Here is a 16,892-nt window from a genome sequence, read left to right on the forward strand (position 1 = left end):
TATTTTAGAACTGGATGATCAGACAGTGATACCACCACGTTAAGCTACACCAGGCTGGAAATATTACTTTTAGTTTATCATTTCTTTAGCCAGCTTCACAACCTTCAGAAACTGAGAAGATAGAGAAAACTCTTTCAAGTTTAAGAAAATGCCAGAATTGTCCCACAAAACTGATTAACTGTGGCATGAAAAATATTAGTGTGTTTCCCAGATTTTGTACTCTTTCTCTTGTTGCGTGTCTTCTACATCTGTTCTTATCATTTAGATAAAACTTGATTGAATGTAATTTAGAAATGCCATTGAACTGTTTATTACTCAATGGAAAACGCTCTGAAAAGAAATGAAAATATAGTAAATAAAAGACCTCTCTTTATACCACTGAAGTGAATATAAAGACAAAACACCTGTTTACCAGTTGATTCTGCAGTGTTATTATCTTGGAACTAGATCAAGCGTGTGAAACAACATTTGTTTATTTAGAGTTTATGCTGCAGTTATTTTACTTGATTATATTTTTGCCTTATGAGCCACATCAGGTTTATTTTCATAACTGAGTGTGTGTTCTAGGTGGTGCCTTTACAGCCTTTGCACTACTCATGGTCAGTGAATGATGGGAGCATTTTATCCGTCCTTGTATGAGGTGATGATAAGGATAATTGATATTCCAGATTTCTGGGCAGTTAAGAAGAAAGCTAGTAATGGAAAAGAGCTCTTTGATGCATCACAGCTTGCCATTCACCTCCCAAAAGGACTTCTGTAAATTTTAACTGACAAACTTGAATATTTCCAATTAACATATTTTCGTACTTAAAATCAAATTATGTCCTTTTCTCTGATTTTCTTTTCACTTATTCTGCCATACATATAATTTGTTGGTACAGTCCTCCCAGCTCTAAATCAAAACAGCTCACTCTATTTTGGCAGGGTTTTACTGATTTGTATTCATAGTGGACCTGTTACAAGATCTTTGTTTTTCATTTGCCTTTCTCATTTCTCAATTTTAAAAAAGCACCCAAGGACTGTAGCCAAGACTCCAGTCTGTTCTGCCATGGATCTTAGACCATGTAGGATAAACTTCATGAAAGGAAACTTCCTGTCATGTTTTCCATAATGTCTCTAATGAAACTGTTGATATTCTTTTACAGTTAGTCAAGACAAATATCACTGATGATCAATTTAATAGGTATCACAACTCTGATAGTTTTGTGACTCTTATATTCACTCTAATTTCAATTATATGTTTCTTCAGCACTAGGTCACAGTGGGATGAAAGTAGATTTCCTTTGACTACATTAGAGACAATCTTAAATCTCATGTTAGTTTGTATTTCCTGATCAATTATAATTCTTTTGTTTTATTTTACAGAGTTACCCCCAGAGAAAAAAATAATTAAAGCAATTTGAATAATTTAAATTATAATTTATTAATATTAAACCTTCAGCAGAAGGCTGTATCAGCATTGAGAATGGCAGGAACTGTAGGAAAATACCTCAGAGCCCTTACAGTTTTTTTCTGAGTCTTTATAATAAAGAATTGACATGAGAGACAGAACAAGACTAAGGTGAAAGAAGGTAAAAACATGTTTTTAAAGCCATTGTATGGACTTTCCCTTCTTGTTCTTTTCATCCCTGAAACAGCTGGGGAAGAGTAAAGAATAAAGCTGTCCTGAAAGAGGTTATGAATCAGTTAGATATGTATGTATATTTATTTTAAACATAGAGATGCTTTCATAGACCTCAGCCAAAAGTAGAGATAATTATGGCTGGCAAGAAAGAAGGTTAAAAATACCCTTAAACATAACTTTGTATTTTAAAAATATCTCCTTTTTTTTTTTTTTTTTTTCTTAAAAAGGCTTTTTTTAATTCATATTTTAACTGAAGTTCTTATGGAATTTACAGAAATAATTATTTAATAAGTAGTTGTTTAATAGATATATCTGATTTTTGAATTGGTTCAAACGCTGTTTAGGATATAGAATAATATTTCTGTAAAATCTGAATTTACCATATAAATGTATTTATTGATATATTTCCCCTAATAGGAAAAGAGAAATGCAAAGTGAACCATTTTAAGAAGTTCCCTACATTCTCCTTCTAATATTTTTCTAAGTAGAATGTTTAAATTCAATATTCTGAAAGGACTTTGCATTTTAAAAATAGGACCTTTTTTTTTTTTTTTTTTTTTTTTTTTTTTTTTTTTTTTTTTTTTTTTTTTTTTAGATCCTATCTTTGGTGCTAGAAAGCTATTTTAATTATTCCCTTATCTGGAACTTTGGGAAGAACTTTTCAGCTGTTTATATTTTAGAGGAAGCATGCAAATTTCTTGTTCTTTTATGACTGTGTTCATCTGTGGACTAATCTGCTTCAGTTCATTTGGGTTTTTCTCACTGTGCTCTGACCCGGATCATACTCTTTCACTGAAAAATAAAATACATCGAAGATCTTTTTGTTTTAATGTCTGATTTGCTAGTAAAAACCTCTGAGATTGTCTAGTTGTACACAAATCCCCGAAATCTGAAAGCTGTACTCTTCTCTGATAAATGAAAGCCCTACTTTCATTGACTGCATTGCTATGCCCCATCATCTTTTTAGTGATCACAGCAGGGCAGCAGATTTCTGGAAAGTCACTGAGACTCTGAGATTTGGCCTTGGTGCAAAGAGGAGGGTTAGAAGAGGAAGGCAGAAAGCACAAGGACACTGAAAAGGCCAAAAGCTGGTAAGACAGGGGGGAAGAGCTGGTGTTTGGGCACATATATGTCTGCATGAATGGTTGCTGAAGCTGGACTATGGGACGAGGAAGAGCAGGACATGCTGACTATGAACACATACATTTCAGACCAGAAATGGGTTTGTTATTTTTACCTAGGTGTTCACTGTATGAGTTTTTGAGCTAGAATTAATGATATGACCACGGGATTTGTGCTCAGGGAGTAGGTATGGGATCTGCTGGGAGACCAGGAGACTAGAGTGTAATAATGACCAGACTGCTACAATGGGAACCTCCACGAGGAATGAACATTATTCATATTCAGCTCAGACACTGATTCTTCCAGTCCTCATCTAGTCCTTCCTATAACCACCAATTAACAACACACATCACAGAAGGTTGATGAGGACTGAGTTTCTGGCAGGTTGGCAATTGGACTTGGGCTCAGGAGCTAATAATTGTGATATTCAGAGCAGAACTGATGCCTCACGCTTGGAGCAGGCACTTATCCCTGTAACTTGATAACCCAGGAACCTTGGGATGATATTTCTCTCAGGGCAAGTATTTAAACAAGCCAGAAAACCCCTGGAAAGACTCCTGTACACAAACCAATACTGTTAATCAAAGAACATGCCAACTGGCTTATTTCAATTTTTGAAGTATTCCCAAAGCAACAATCTGGTGGGTTGTTTTTTCTTCTCTTCTTTTCTCTGCAGGTGATTCTCCCAATTTAATCTCAACCTCAGCATAAACTCTGCTTTTTATAGGTTACAGTGTCTAGATTTTTATTCATGAGTTTGAATTAAGTACATGAGTAACTTCTATAAAGTTTGCAGAGTGACATTAACCATATGTTTCATTAGATTATTGAATCTGGGCTCTCGCTTCATCACCACTGAAGTAAATAATATCTACACAGAATCATAGCTGACCAGATTCTTATGACAAGAGTTTTTTTTCAAGGCAGAAGTCAGACCATTGGCACTCCCAAGGTCATCCTCAGCCAACACTGTGGTTCTGTGAAGTAGTAGGTGAGAGTATCCACACAGAAGGTTTGATGGAACTTATGATTCATACAGCTGATCCTGGAGGCCACAATCATTCATGGTATGTCATAGACCCTCTTGAATGAGATGATACAAATAGTAGGTTAATTTATATTATTTAAATAAACTCAGCATATGTACATATCTACATTAGTGATTGACACTCATTTTGGATAAACTTGGGAGATGCTAAGGTATAGTTATGTGACAGAAGAAAATTAAGATAGTACAGTTTATATTACCTCTCATGTCTGGAACTTTGATAACTGACTCCAGCACAAGACCACTGATTTGTGATAAAAATGCCCTTGATTAAACCAGTAAGGCCAGTCAGTGGATGAACATCTGGTTAGCTTGAACAAGGGTGGTAAAGGAGATCCCAAGTCGGTATAAACCAGGACTGAAAATTGTCCCTGTTTTCTGCACCTTCAAACCACTGGTACAGTGTAAATCTGCTATAAAGACATATGAATCATAAATGGAGACAGAAAGGAACAACTCAGAATATTTCTTTTTAGAGCTACCCAAATACTGCAAAAGTTCATTGTGTGATAGTGTGAATGTTGAGACACCAGCTTTAACATTGTGCTCTGTTTTAAGCATAGTGATTTGGCAAATGTATGGACCATTTAAAGAATATCCAGAGTTCATCAAGAATGATGTAAGACCCTAGACATGTAAGAAAGGTCTGAGAACATAGCTTATGAATACAATGTGAATATATTTTAATTGCTTTACTGAGAGTACCCACATGCGAGAGAGATGGATAAAGAACATGATAGTGGTTTCAAATATATAAAAAGTTGTTGCAAAAGACAAGTGAATAATCTTTCCTTCATGTCCACTGTGGATAGTACAGAAAGTAATGGCCTTTTTAATAGTGGCAAGGGAAATTTAACTTAGACATTAAAAAAAACAACTTTGTAACTGTAAGGATAATTAGGTACTGGAATAGATTGCCTGGGGAGGCTGTGAAAACTCTATCATCATTAAAGCCTTTAAAGAGCAAGCTGGACAAAAGCTCTTTTGGAATAACAAAGATCTAGTTGATCTATGGAGGGTAAAAGATGAACAATATGATTGACTGAAGGCCTTGGTAGATCTATTTTCTACTATGAAGTGATAATTTCTAGGCAGTGTGGAGGAAAATATGTACTTGTCAAACGCAAATAGGATAGACCTGATGAAGTAAAAAATACAACATATAATTTTTTGATAGAAAAACATGAAAATAAATCACATGGTGTAGAAGATCAGTCACAAATTTTCCAAATGTAACTTCAAAAGTTCTTATACTGTTATAGATACATCAGAAGATTACATTAAAAAACAACTGGACATTTGCAAGGTTGGGAAAAAGCATGTCAATTCCTTTGGTACTTGTAAACATAATTTTAAACATGTTGGCAACAGTTAGACAAATCAAGCAGATTAAATGGTCTCTTTATGTTGAGGATTGTAGAGTCAAAAAATGAAAGTCTGTTTCTTCCTACAATATTTCATTTGCAACATTATTCCAGATTTCCAGAGCTATAACTGAGATCAGACTTAATTTCCTGATCCTTTATCCACACCATATTCAAGTTCAATTAAATCTTTTTCAAGAGGTTCCTGAGTACATCAACCCAGGGGTAGGAAATAGTCTTCTAGCTCAGTGACTTACATGGAACAGGAGATAAATAAAGACATACAATTATTTCTTTGGTCTCGCCTGGGCAACTGTCTCACAACTCTTGAAGTACAAGCCTGCTGTAATCATCACGGCGTAGTTAATGAAAACAGCTCATTATTGTCTTGGAGATACTGTCCTCTAACGATGCCCTTTAGACTGAAATGTATGCAAATGAAGACTATTTAGTTTAGAAGTTTTACTACATGGACCTTGTAAATATGAAAATTTAATTACTAAGTGTAATATTTATCATGAGGAGCTCCAGCTCTTCTCTTTACCCTACCAAGAAAATAAGAACATAGTCCTCTTGAAGTAGGTGATTATTTAACAGATGCTTCTGTCCAGTGTTTTCACAAACCTGTACAGATACACACGAGACCAAATATGCATAGATTTATCCCCTTATCCTGGAGAGCATTATACTAACATCCTTCACATTTTGATAAGAGTCCAGCATTTTTCAGCCTCTGTAAGAGAATTTACACATCAATCCAGAAGGAAGTAAATTACTGGGAGAAAAAATATGGTGTAACAAAACTGCTGTCTGACAGCTTGAGAATAATGAAGTCCTTTCATAAGTAAATGGTGCATATCTCATGATATGTTCTCGGGAGGGGATCATCTGATCTGGCCTGTGTACAGAAGAAATTTTCAGACATGAATACTATCCTGCCTATATGGAGAAGATTTTGAGCTGTTAGAGTAATTGACCATTTATTGCTTCTGCAGCTCTGATAAATAAATGTAGAAATCCAGAAACTGATTTGGGTGTATGGGAGTTTTTTGTGTGTAGGAAAATCTTGGATGAACAGAAAAGTCGAAAAAAAATCAAATAATAAACTATGTTTTTATTTTTAGACACCTACTTTTGTAAAATAAAAAGACCTCTTGACACAGGAAGTCACTTTAATCCTGAAAAATCTCCAAGTTTGATTCCTAAAAAAATTTAGTCCACAATTTTTTGACATTTCAGAACTTCTGCTTTTATCTTGAAAAATCAGCATAAATTAACAAGAAATGTTGGTGTCACCAGTTTTTTAGCTACCTTATCAATGTGGTCTCTATCACTCCTGAGCATAGAATATAAATAGATAGGAAAAACCAAGAAATGTTTATATCATCACAATAAGATTTGTTGGTATATGTAATATATGTTATTAGATCAGTTAATGTAAATGAGAGAAAAATACAGGCAGACAAGCTTTCAAGCAGACAAGTGCTTCAGATCTGAAACAGAGTCAATAGAAAATAAAGTGCTATTACTGTGATTATTGTGTGTTAGTAATATATGGTCCTCTTCCTTCAAAATTTTCCTTGCTTATATCCTCGGATTTTCATGACCGCTGTGTGACTATTACTACAGACATGATATTTTCAGTTGGAAAACACAGGAGTTCTTGGGATTCTCAGTTTGAGAAAGATCCTGAAATGTCTGGAAAAACTCATGCTGACTTTAACCTGGTTTGAATTGTCTCCCTATTAAAAGTCTGGACATTTCATTCAACCTCCTATACCTGACCTCTAGCCAAAAAACACCAAACAGCCAAGACTTCTTCCACCTTCAGACACTTTCCCAAGGCATTGCCCTTTCTGTGCAACCTTTTCAGTGGGATAAGTTCATATCACTGCTTTGTTAAACAAAATTTCTGTTAATAATGCAGAAGTCTATGGGGTCAAAGCCTCACTCGATGAGCATTTTGGCTGAATGCTCTCTGGGAAGGAACTGTCTTTCAGTGCTTGTTCTGTGCTTGGACAGAAGCTGGCACAGTCCTGTGCGTGACCGAGCTTCTAGGAACTGCAAAATAGAAGTGCTAAAGATGGTAATCTTCCCTCCATCCCTCCCTTGGTCACTTTTATATGGTGCCTTCCCTCATAAGCAAAGTATCTGAAGTCAGGATATTACTGAGTTTAAGAGTAAAATTGGTTACTTGCTAGTGCTCAGGAGGTGGGTAAGACTCGTGCTATGAGTCTCTGCATTAATGAGGTCATCACCCCTGTTGAATCACCTGGGCTGTCTTTTCTGGCCAGGCAAACATGAAAACCGTGAGAAAATGCAGATAACCATCACTCCTAGGAATGGGGTTGTTTGTCAATCAAACATTTTCTGATTCTTACCATTCTGATTTTTTTGTTTGTTTGCTTGTTTTTGTTGGGTTTTTGTATAGTTTTGTTTTCTAGGGTTTTTTTGTTGTTGTTTTTGTTTGGTTTTTTGTTGTTTGCTTTGGTTTGTTGTTGGGGGTTTTTTTGTGTTTGTGTTTTTTTGTTGTTTTGTTTTGGTGGGTTTTTTTCCCCTTTAGGAGTTTCAGCTTTTTCAGGCGGTATTTTTCCTCCTGAATCCTTGAGCTCTTCATTATCACCGCCTCAACAAGTACAAGTTTGTCTGTGTTTGCTTTTCTTATCTTGCACGACTGTTTCTCATGAACTTCCTTGCACCTTAGCAACAATCTTTTGGGAAACTTAGCCAAGGTCACGCAGCTGTGCTGAATTGAAGTAGGCTTTGGTTTACAGACAGCTGGCCCCCAGGGCTGAACATTGCAAGGTGACAGTGGCCACCTTGCAACACGAGTAAAGGAATACATTCCACGCTGTGTGCATTGCTCTGAATTCAAAAGACAAGAATGTTTTTGTTTATCTCTTCAGATCCTCTTTGCTTAGATGTTGAAGTAGTCAGGAAAAAAACAAGGACTTTTCATAAAAGATTCCAAACATCATCTCTTTCCCTTATTTCTCAAGATCACTGAAAAAAAAATCTTTAAAGAGGAAAACACAAAGATAACCAGTAATGACTTATATTTGTCTAGTGATTTTAATCTCTCAAGGCATTTTAAGAAATGTCATAACCACACATGTACAATGTGGGTTGTCCTTCAATTTATATTGCAAAGGTCAGACATTATCCCAGTATTAATCAATATAATTACTACATTTAATTACTATTGCATGCTCAGCCTCACCATTCATTTAAATATGGAAAATAATAACTTTTATATGTGGCAATATATTTTTTTCTTTTTTTCCTGCTATCTGAGGATAACCTTTGTTAGGAGAAATCCCATCTAGTATCTGGATTATATAAGAGGTCTGAGGGTTCTTTCCCCTGCAATTCTTGTGTTTTATTACCAACAACAGAAGGAGAATGACCCTTGCACAGACTATTTTGGGTTCATACACTACTATTTATTCTGCTTCAATCAGCCAGTCAATATTCTGGCATTTGAGGTAGAGACAACTGGAGCAATCCTAGTCATTTACCATCCAGGGAGTGCTGTCTTCAGGAGCAAACATCAGCGTGACCTTCAGGTTATGAACTGATGCCTCTGTGAGTGATTCACAGTCTGCAAAAGATAGTGCTGTCCAGATTCTTCACAGCTGGATCCTTCAGGAACTACCTTCAGCTCTCTGAAGCTTCTCTTAGAATCTACCTCATTTTTGCTCTTTCCTTGAGATCTGGCATGAGAGGATGTATCTTATTTCCCCACACTGACCCATAAATGCTAAACTATTTTGAAGTTAAACTACAGTCCAATTGTCACTTTAGCCCTATAACAGACGTTTTACACACAGTCATCATTTTCCTGAAGTCCCTCTGTTTCTTTCATATCCCACAACCAAATGTCTTTTGGGAGTTCCCAGCTGTTATCCCTGGGTGTGAGTGGACGCACCATAACCTGCTGCTACAAAACCCTCAACTTTCAGATGCATGTGGATTGAAGGCTTCCTTTCTCTGATTCTGGCCCATATGTAGTACCACTGGTATAATGGCACATATAAAATACGTAAATGTAAAGCTCATCACTGATATAAAGGTCCAAGATGCTTCACGAGGGCATTTTCTCTACTCCGTTAGGACCAGTAGAAAATTGAGTCACTAAGCTTGTTTCTACCCATGCTGATTCTGGGACATCCAATCACACTGCTGTGACACAACATGCAGCTCACAGGCTTAGTGTATAAGAGTGAAACACTTTTGTCAGACCTCTGCTGAACCAACATCTGTGTGACTGGAAAAATACTATGTAACTCAGTTCACACATGAGCAATTTGTTGCTACATGAGTAAGGATACCGGGAAATAACATGTGAATGATGTACCTCACTTTGGACAAGAAAATTCTTTTTCTGTTAGCCTCTTAGATCTGCTGGAGTTTTATTTCTCAGTTATAATTTTGCCCTTTACATGTTAAAGGTATAGGCTGGTACACATGCATAATTGTGGAACACAAATCCTGATGAAATGAGGGTTCACAAAACAGCAGAATGAGAGCACAGTTGCCAACGACCAAGGCATCTCCTAGATGTGAATGTCTTTAGAATGAAACCTTACACAGGAATTAAAATATTCAATTAAAATTTATATTATGAAAACTGCATGAAGAGTCTTGCTTTGGAAACAATCAAGAGATAAAATAATTCAATTCCCAAGAATGTTCTGAGGAACTGAATGATGACCAATAAAAGACCAAATACTTGAATGTCAGCTTGCCTGCTTTCCTTTGAAGAAGTGCTGCACTTTACAATCCATTCATTTCACAGAATGGTACTTGGTAATTTGTTCAGGGAACATTTTTGAAGGAGTGTATCCAACATTTCCAATTACATCTTCAAGGCTTGGCACAAAGAGACATGAGAAAGATCTTAAAAATGAGGAAATGAATAAATAATTCAGGCTGCTCTTTCTTCCCCCCTCCCCCCTCCATTTAACTTGTGAACAATCTGATCTGCTGAAGTTATTGGGAGGTCTTATTTAGTAGCTATGATGATAAGATAACAGGTTCTGAAAAAAAAAAATAAGAAAAAAAAACAACCCAGGAATGAGAATTCAGTGTGGTACCTAATATCTAAATGAGCTCTCAGATGTATGTTTATCTCAGCTGAACAGAATAGTTTTAAGCAAGTGATAACAGTGAGCAGGAAAGGCATTCACTGCTATCATAATCAAGCACTTCATAAAGCAATTAATAAGATAAAGCTATAATACACCATAGGCAAATACTGATGTTAAATAAGTATTCATATGCTGTTCATTCAGACACAATGTTAGGTATTGTACTCTGTTATGCTGTCATTCAAGACCCTTGTAATCTATGTAATTGATTCCTGGATTTCATTAGCCGATGCAATATACTGTGAAAGGGCAAATGTATTTATGGGTTATCTAATCTAGGAGAGGAGAAGAAGAGGGAAGACATGAGAGAAATTTTCAAATATGTAAGAAACAGCTGCCAGAGAGGAAGAAATGATTTTTTTCCTTCAGCTCCCACTTAAAAAAAAAGACATACTGAGTTTAAATTTCAGCAGGGGAGATTTGGTTTAGATATCTGGGAAACAACTTTGTAAGAGAAAGGAGACTGACTTTAGGGAATTGTTTAGTCTATGATACTCTGGAGTCTTCATTTGTGTAACCAGTTTTTGTCAGGAATGGTTTAAGATTAGCCCATTCTGCCATAGGACAAGATGAAGGACTTCAAAATTCCTGAAGGAGTCTACCAATGTAATTTTCTCCTCTAAATTTTCTCTGGTGCAACATGTTACACTTCACTTGTAGTCTCTGTCTCCTGATTCCAGTAGAAATTAGAGAAGATGTGCAATGAAAGCAAAAGAATGTGTCTTCTCCCCTCAGCTCACCTCTGGGTGAATAACATCTTCTAGCATAGCATGTTCAAATTTGAGGTGAGCCTCAGTCCCCATGTGTGATTTACTGTTATAGCGACCACCTGAGGACTGCAGTGGGGGAAAGAGTCTCTCAGTCTCTGCTACCCAAAAGAACTGAACCTCGCACTTAGCTTTCAGTGGCATGTTGCTCAAATGATAAGCTATACAAAGTTCTAAAAGAATATTATTTTTAACAAGTGCTCTAAAAGCTCCTTTTTGAAGCATGCATTAAACAAAGCTCTCAGCAAGAAGGTGTATCTGAATGGGCACTGTGAAACCTGCAATCTGAAGAAGCCTCAATAACAAATCAAATCCTTTCTGGCATGGTTTTCTGCACTGGCATGTGTTTATTCTCTCTGGGAGGTCTCCTCTTTAGCACTCCGAGTCTGGAATGTAAAAGTGGAAAGAATTTTCTTTTCTGAAGTGAAGGAAGTTTTACTTGAAAGTTTTCTCTGGAATATTTTTTTTTAAGTCCTTAAAAGCTTCCTCTTTTTTTTTTTTTTTTTTTTCCCCTCTTAGAAGCCTCTGTTTTCTTGAAAGTTTCAGTCTTAAAGAATTGTGACAGTACTTTGTGGAACTTTGAGTATCTTGCATTTTCCTTTCATCGCTGTTGCCAGGGCTTCCCACTTGGATCATTTCCTCTGTGTTGTTAGTTATGCCAGGATTCCCACAGCACATATGGTAAACAAGCAAGAGAAAAAATGGTGGTGAATCATGGGAAATACAAACCCACACAGAAGACTGGGAGGATGAGAGCTCAAAGCAGTGAGATATTGCTGCATGCCGTGTGCTTTAGGGTGAAGGAGATGTCATGTGTATCTGAAAGTGTTGGGTCTGTATCGGTGCAACACTCCTCCTGAACAATTTAGGACCTGGCTAATACATCTTTTTGGTGCATAAAGACCAAGTTAGCTCATCCTCAAGGAATTTTCCTGGGCAATTTTAACAGCAGATTGAGTTGGTGTTTGCCTAGGGGTGCTGTCTAACCTACAAAGCTGCCTATATTTTCTCACAACATGGTAGGAAATGGACAAACCCCACAAATTTTGAAATAACATGTTAGGAATGAAATGAGGGAAGCTAAGAATTTATTTTTTTAATAGAGAGTGTTGACAAAAATGACTCCCATAATGTTTTCTCATGAGCACAGGCATAGTTTTGCCAAACTTATTGACTGTCATCAAAACCTGATGAGAGCTACAAGGAAACCATTTCTGTAATACCATGCCAGCATTGACTGTGCTCAAAGCTATTTGTTACAGGTCTCACAGGGAATGTAATAATTTCATAATCAGAAAGCATTTCCACTAGGCCAAGTATTTCCTGCAGGCAGTCCCTCAGTCCCTGTCAATTGAGTCAGATATGCAGATTCCAGGCAACTGTAGGAAAGTCACTAGTTATCCAGAACTAATTCCAAAAATAACAAAAATAAACACATATACAATAGTTCTCACCTGGGATTCTCTGTCAGTTTGGATTTTTCATGCTCCTAAAATATGAATATTAAATAGCAATAAACATACCCCTGTCTAGAACTTCTGCCTTTTATATAAATGCTGCGATATAACTCTCAGGTCAATAATTTCCTTTTTTATTCTGTCTTCAATTAAGAGTGTTATAAAATCACTATTTAGTCACTTCTGCAAAGGTTATGCTGGTTACTGACTTGGTAGAACAATGTGGCTGATAAGGCTGAACTTCTCTCTGTATCAGTTATGTACATCTACACTCTTGGCAACAGTCTTTTGTTCTGCCACATTTCATTTGCTCCAGCATTGTTCCAGATGACACTAATGATGTTGAAAGTCAGGAGGATGCTGTTAATAAATGTGGTCCAGAGGCTGGGTATGTATGTGACCTTTATCTTTCAAATGACCTGTGTAAATTCAGTCCAGTCAATACCCCTAGATAGATTGCTGTGTTTCCAGGGCTATGAAATCAGGTTAGAAAATTCCAGGACAAGAGGAATTGATGGGATTGCCTGTCTTAAACTGACCATTTCTGCAATTTTTTCTGTAGGGACTCACTGATGTGATGCGTGGATCCATCACACCTAAACATGAATGGATGGGGAGGTAGCTGTCTGTTGAAGGTTATTAAAAATCTGAGGTGTGTATTATTCCCTGTGTGCTGGGCTTTATCTTACAGTGGTTACTCAGAGTTTCATCAAAACAGGATATAGACATAAGCCTTGGAAATCTCTGTCCTATTGAAGTTGCAGGTGGATGCCAGGCATGACATCTAAAGACATCTACAGCCATACCATGAGATTACATGAGTTTCACCTGAATCCCATTTGAAACATCTTCCAACAGCTCAAGCCACTACAGAGAAACATTTTGTCTTGAAAAAGCTTAGAAAGAAGCATACACATTTACCCTTCTGAAACATGTTAAAGACCAAGCCATAAAAACCATCCACTCTATGGTCATATTTGCCTGAAAGACTTAGGTGCATTTCACAGGTGTTGTTCAAACCTCTTGAAGCAAGATGACTCCTGCTTTCCTACAGTTTATACTGGACTCTGGAAAAGCATATAGAGTTGATTTTGTTAAAAAGCATCTATCTATTCCAATGGTTTTGTTTCAGAAACAATATTGATTAGCTTCCTTGAATAAGAAAATGAGAACTGAAGACTGAATGTTCTCAAACCAAGAGTACCAGTAGCCTAATACAGATCCTTCAAAATGGTCAATTTTGAATGCTTAGGGAAAAAACTAGTACAAGCTAGGTAATATAGTTGATTTTACCTGTTTATGTAGCCTCTCTTTTTTATTCTGCTTCACATCTTCTAAACAGTCGTTTAGAGATTTTCTAAGTTTTACTACATTTAAAGTTTGATAGCTGCTCATAGATCTGATTTAATTGTTGGTAACTTAAGGCAACAACTAAATAACAAGAAAAATTAAACCTAATAATATATGTGTGAATTTGTAATATCATCAGGTCTTCTGATAAGATAGGTTGATGATGTCATTTTTCATGTTCATGTTAAAATGGTGCCACATTTACTTTCTGGAAACACTTGGGCAGTAGAGCATAGCTGAAGAAAAATACTCATGAATAGCAAATATTAAGCTCAAAGGTTTAAATATTCCCTGAAGACAGGTTCCAGGTTGTCTATTCCATTTTGTCATTTGCAGTTCCTTCTCTAGCTGTACACTGTATAAATCAGCCAAAAAGGGAAAGAGTCAGCAGTAAGAAAATTGAAATAAGCCTACACCAAAATTCACACTGCAGTACATCTTTCACTAAATGATAAAAATATGAGAACAGTGTCTGGAATGAAAATATACACAAACCAAGAAACTCATTTACAAATACAGTGTATATACAACAAAACAAAGAGCTATTTTTACTTTTATAATCATTTGGATCTGAGCAAAATGTTAGCTTCCATTTTATTACTTTCTTGGTAAGACAGCAAAATTAAATACCAGTACTACTCAAACTTTAAGAGTTAATTTGTCAAAATCACCCTGACTAGTGCCAAAACTCCACATCCTTTTCAAAGGGTATTTAGCTCCAACCAGTTCATCAGGTACATTCTTACCTGAGCAGTGAGTCTGCACATACTAACTTGTGTGTTCAAATTCATGTGTACACACCGTGACTCTTTCTGAAAATATATCTTTCATGTTCTGCTTTGCCAAAGTGTTTTTTAGATTTCCTGAGACAAAAAGACTAGTGCAAATAACTATTTCTGCTCACAAAACACACCACACAATTGGATGAATGTAACTCAGTAAAGACCTTACAGTGAAAAAAGTGATGGGAATGATTGATCCATAGGCAAAGATTGATGCAGAAACAGTTAAGAAGTCTGATTTAACTTTTCACATTTCAATCTCATCTGAAACATGAGGTCGTGCCCTCTCAAGACAGTCTCTGGAAAGCCTCACATGTAACATCAGTCGCGTGAGAATTTTAAGTTGTCCTTTACATGCTAGTAAACTTCAGTTGTCAGAAAATGTTATAAATAACATAAAACTTTTCAAATTATTTTTGATTTGTTAGCAACCAGGATGGTAAACATTAACAATACATGAGAAATTAAATAGTATTTGCATAGAAATTACTTGTCTATCCCATCTCTTTTTATAATGTTAAATTTTTACATCTTAATGCTACACTCTCACTGCAGAAAATACATGTACTTTTAGAGGACAGACCCTCTCCCTCCTTTTTAAATATCCTTTGATTCACCCACGCAGTCAGTTATAATTTAGGTTATTGTCTTTCTTCAGGTGCAGATCATTAGGTAAAGAGCAAAGTCAAGGACCTACAAAAATTAGTATTTTCTCATCCCTCCTCTAGTATTAAGCTGATCCTGCCAGAGAATATCTGCTAAAAGGAAAAAAAAGCAGACAAGCAGTGAATGAGATTTCACTATATTAGGTTAAACAAGTTCTAAAGTGCAACTGATTCTAGGAAGATGTTAAAGACACAATATTTTCCTGATGAGTTCAAATGGTAAAGTTTGTTTTGCCTTAGTAAGACAACAGTAAATGATAGGCAAACAGCATTGATCATTTAAAATGTGACTCAGGATATCAGGATACCAAAAAATGTTTTAAAGAACAGATTACAACAGTATTAAGGCCATAGTGGTAAAAATAATTAGAAGGAATCACAGAAAAAGTATAATTTAGGACATATGAAGAAATATTATTTTATTTATTTGAAAAAATTGGCTATATAAACAAACTGATTTTCAGTTCCAGAAATATTATAATTTTTATCATCTTAAATTCATCCAAGTTACTGCATTCTGCCACTGGAATGAAATATTAATCAATAGAATCAACAATAGCATCAACATTCCAGTTAGTGTCCATTCAAGCCCAAACTTAAATAGAAATAACCTGTCAGATTTGACTGAGTATGATATCGCTAGAGAACCCTTGAATTTAAACCAGCTGGATAAGGAAAATTGCATGGTTTGCGAAGGCAGTTTTGAATAAAATGGAAATTTTGCTTCTATCCCATTTAGCTGTCAAAAGGCCACTTCTAATACTTTCATAAAGCTATTTGCCCATAGAGTAAAGATAAAGACCTGGAAAAAGCCCCCAACATAATTCCAAAGCAAATAGCCTAAAGATAGCAACAAGAAAAATTATCCTGATTTTCTAATTTCCTTTGTTTTGAGTTTAATTTGCATGTATGTGTTATTTCTTGATACGGCTTCAAAATGTTAAAAAATACTGATGAAGATTTATTCCAATTGATTATTAGACTCCAGCAAGGTTATTAAACTCATTCATTTTAGTTAAGATTTTAAAGTGGGAAACAGTAGAGAAATACAAAAGCAGAGGGATATGCAAATTAATGATAAGGAAATTAAAAAATCTACTGTTTTAATCTACAAAATAAATTAAAAAATTATAATCAGAAGCTCTAGGCAAAGCTAAAACAAAGTTTGGGATTTTTACAAGATGAGGGAAGATTTAATGTTTCCTTCCTAACAAAAATGCTGCTTCTTGGATTCATGCTTGCAGAACATAATGATCATATACACCGTCCCACCCTACATTGCCTGATCAGTCACCATCCACTTGCTGTTCCTGAAAATAAATTTAATATTTGTGATAGATATGAAAAGGCAATCAGTAGTTATATCATTAGAGAATAATTTCACATTAAAGACATAGATAATATTAGCTTAGTGACTAGAAGAACCAAGGAAACCTTTTTTTTCTTCTTTTTTTCTTTTTTTTTTTTCCCTTTTCTCTGCAGCTCTAAATAGGATGCAACCTGTCTGCACTTCATCTGATCAAAGTATGGAAAGGATGAGCACCCAGTACAGCACCCAGACTT

Source organism: Empidonax traillii, unplaced genomic scaffold (genome assembly GCF_003031625.1).
Source record: "Empidonax traillii isolate 1590-97213 ecotype Southwest subspecies unplaced genomic scaffold, ASM303162v1 scaffold5:size3517227, whole genome shotgun sequence".
In the NCBI taxonomy this organism is placed as follows: domain Eukaryota; kingdom Metazoa; phylum Chordata; class Aves; order Passeriformes; family Tyrannidae; genus Empidonax; species Empidonax traillii.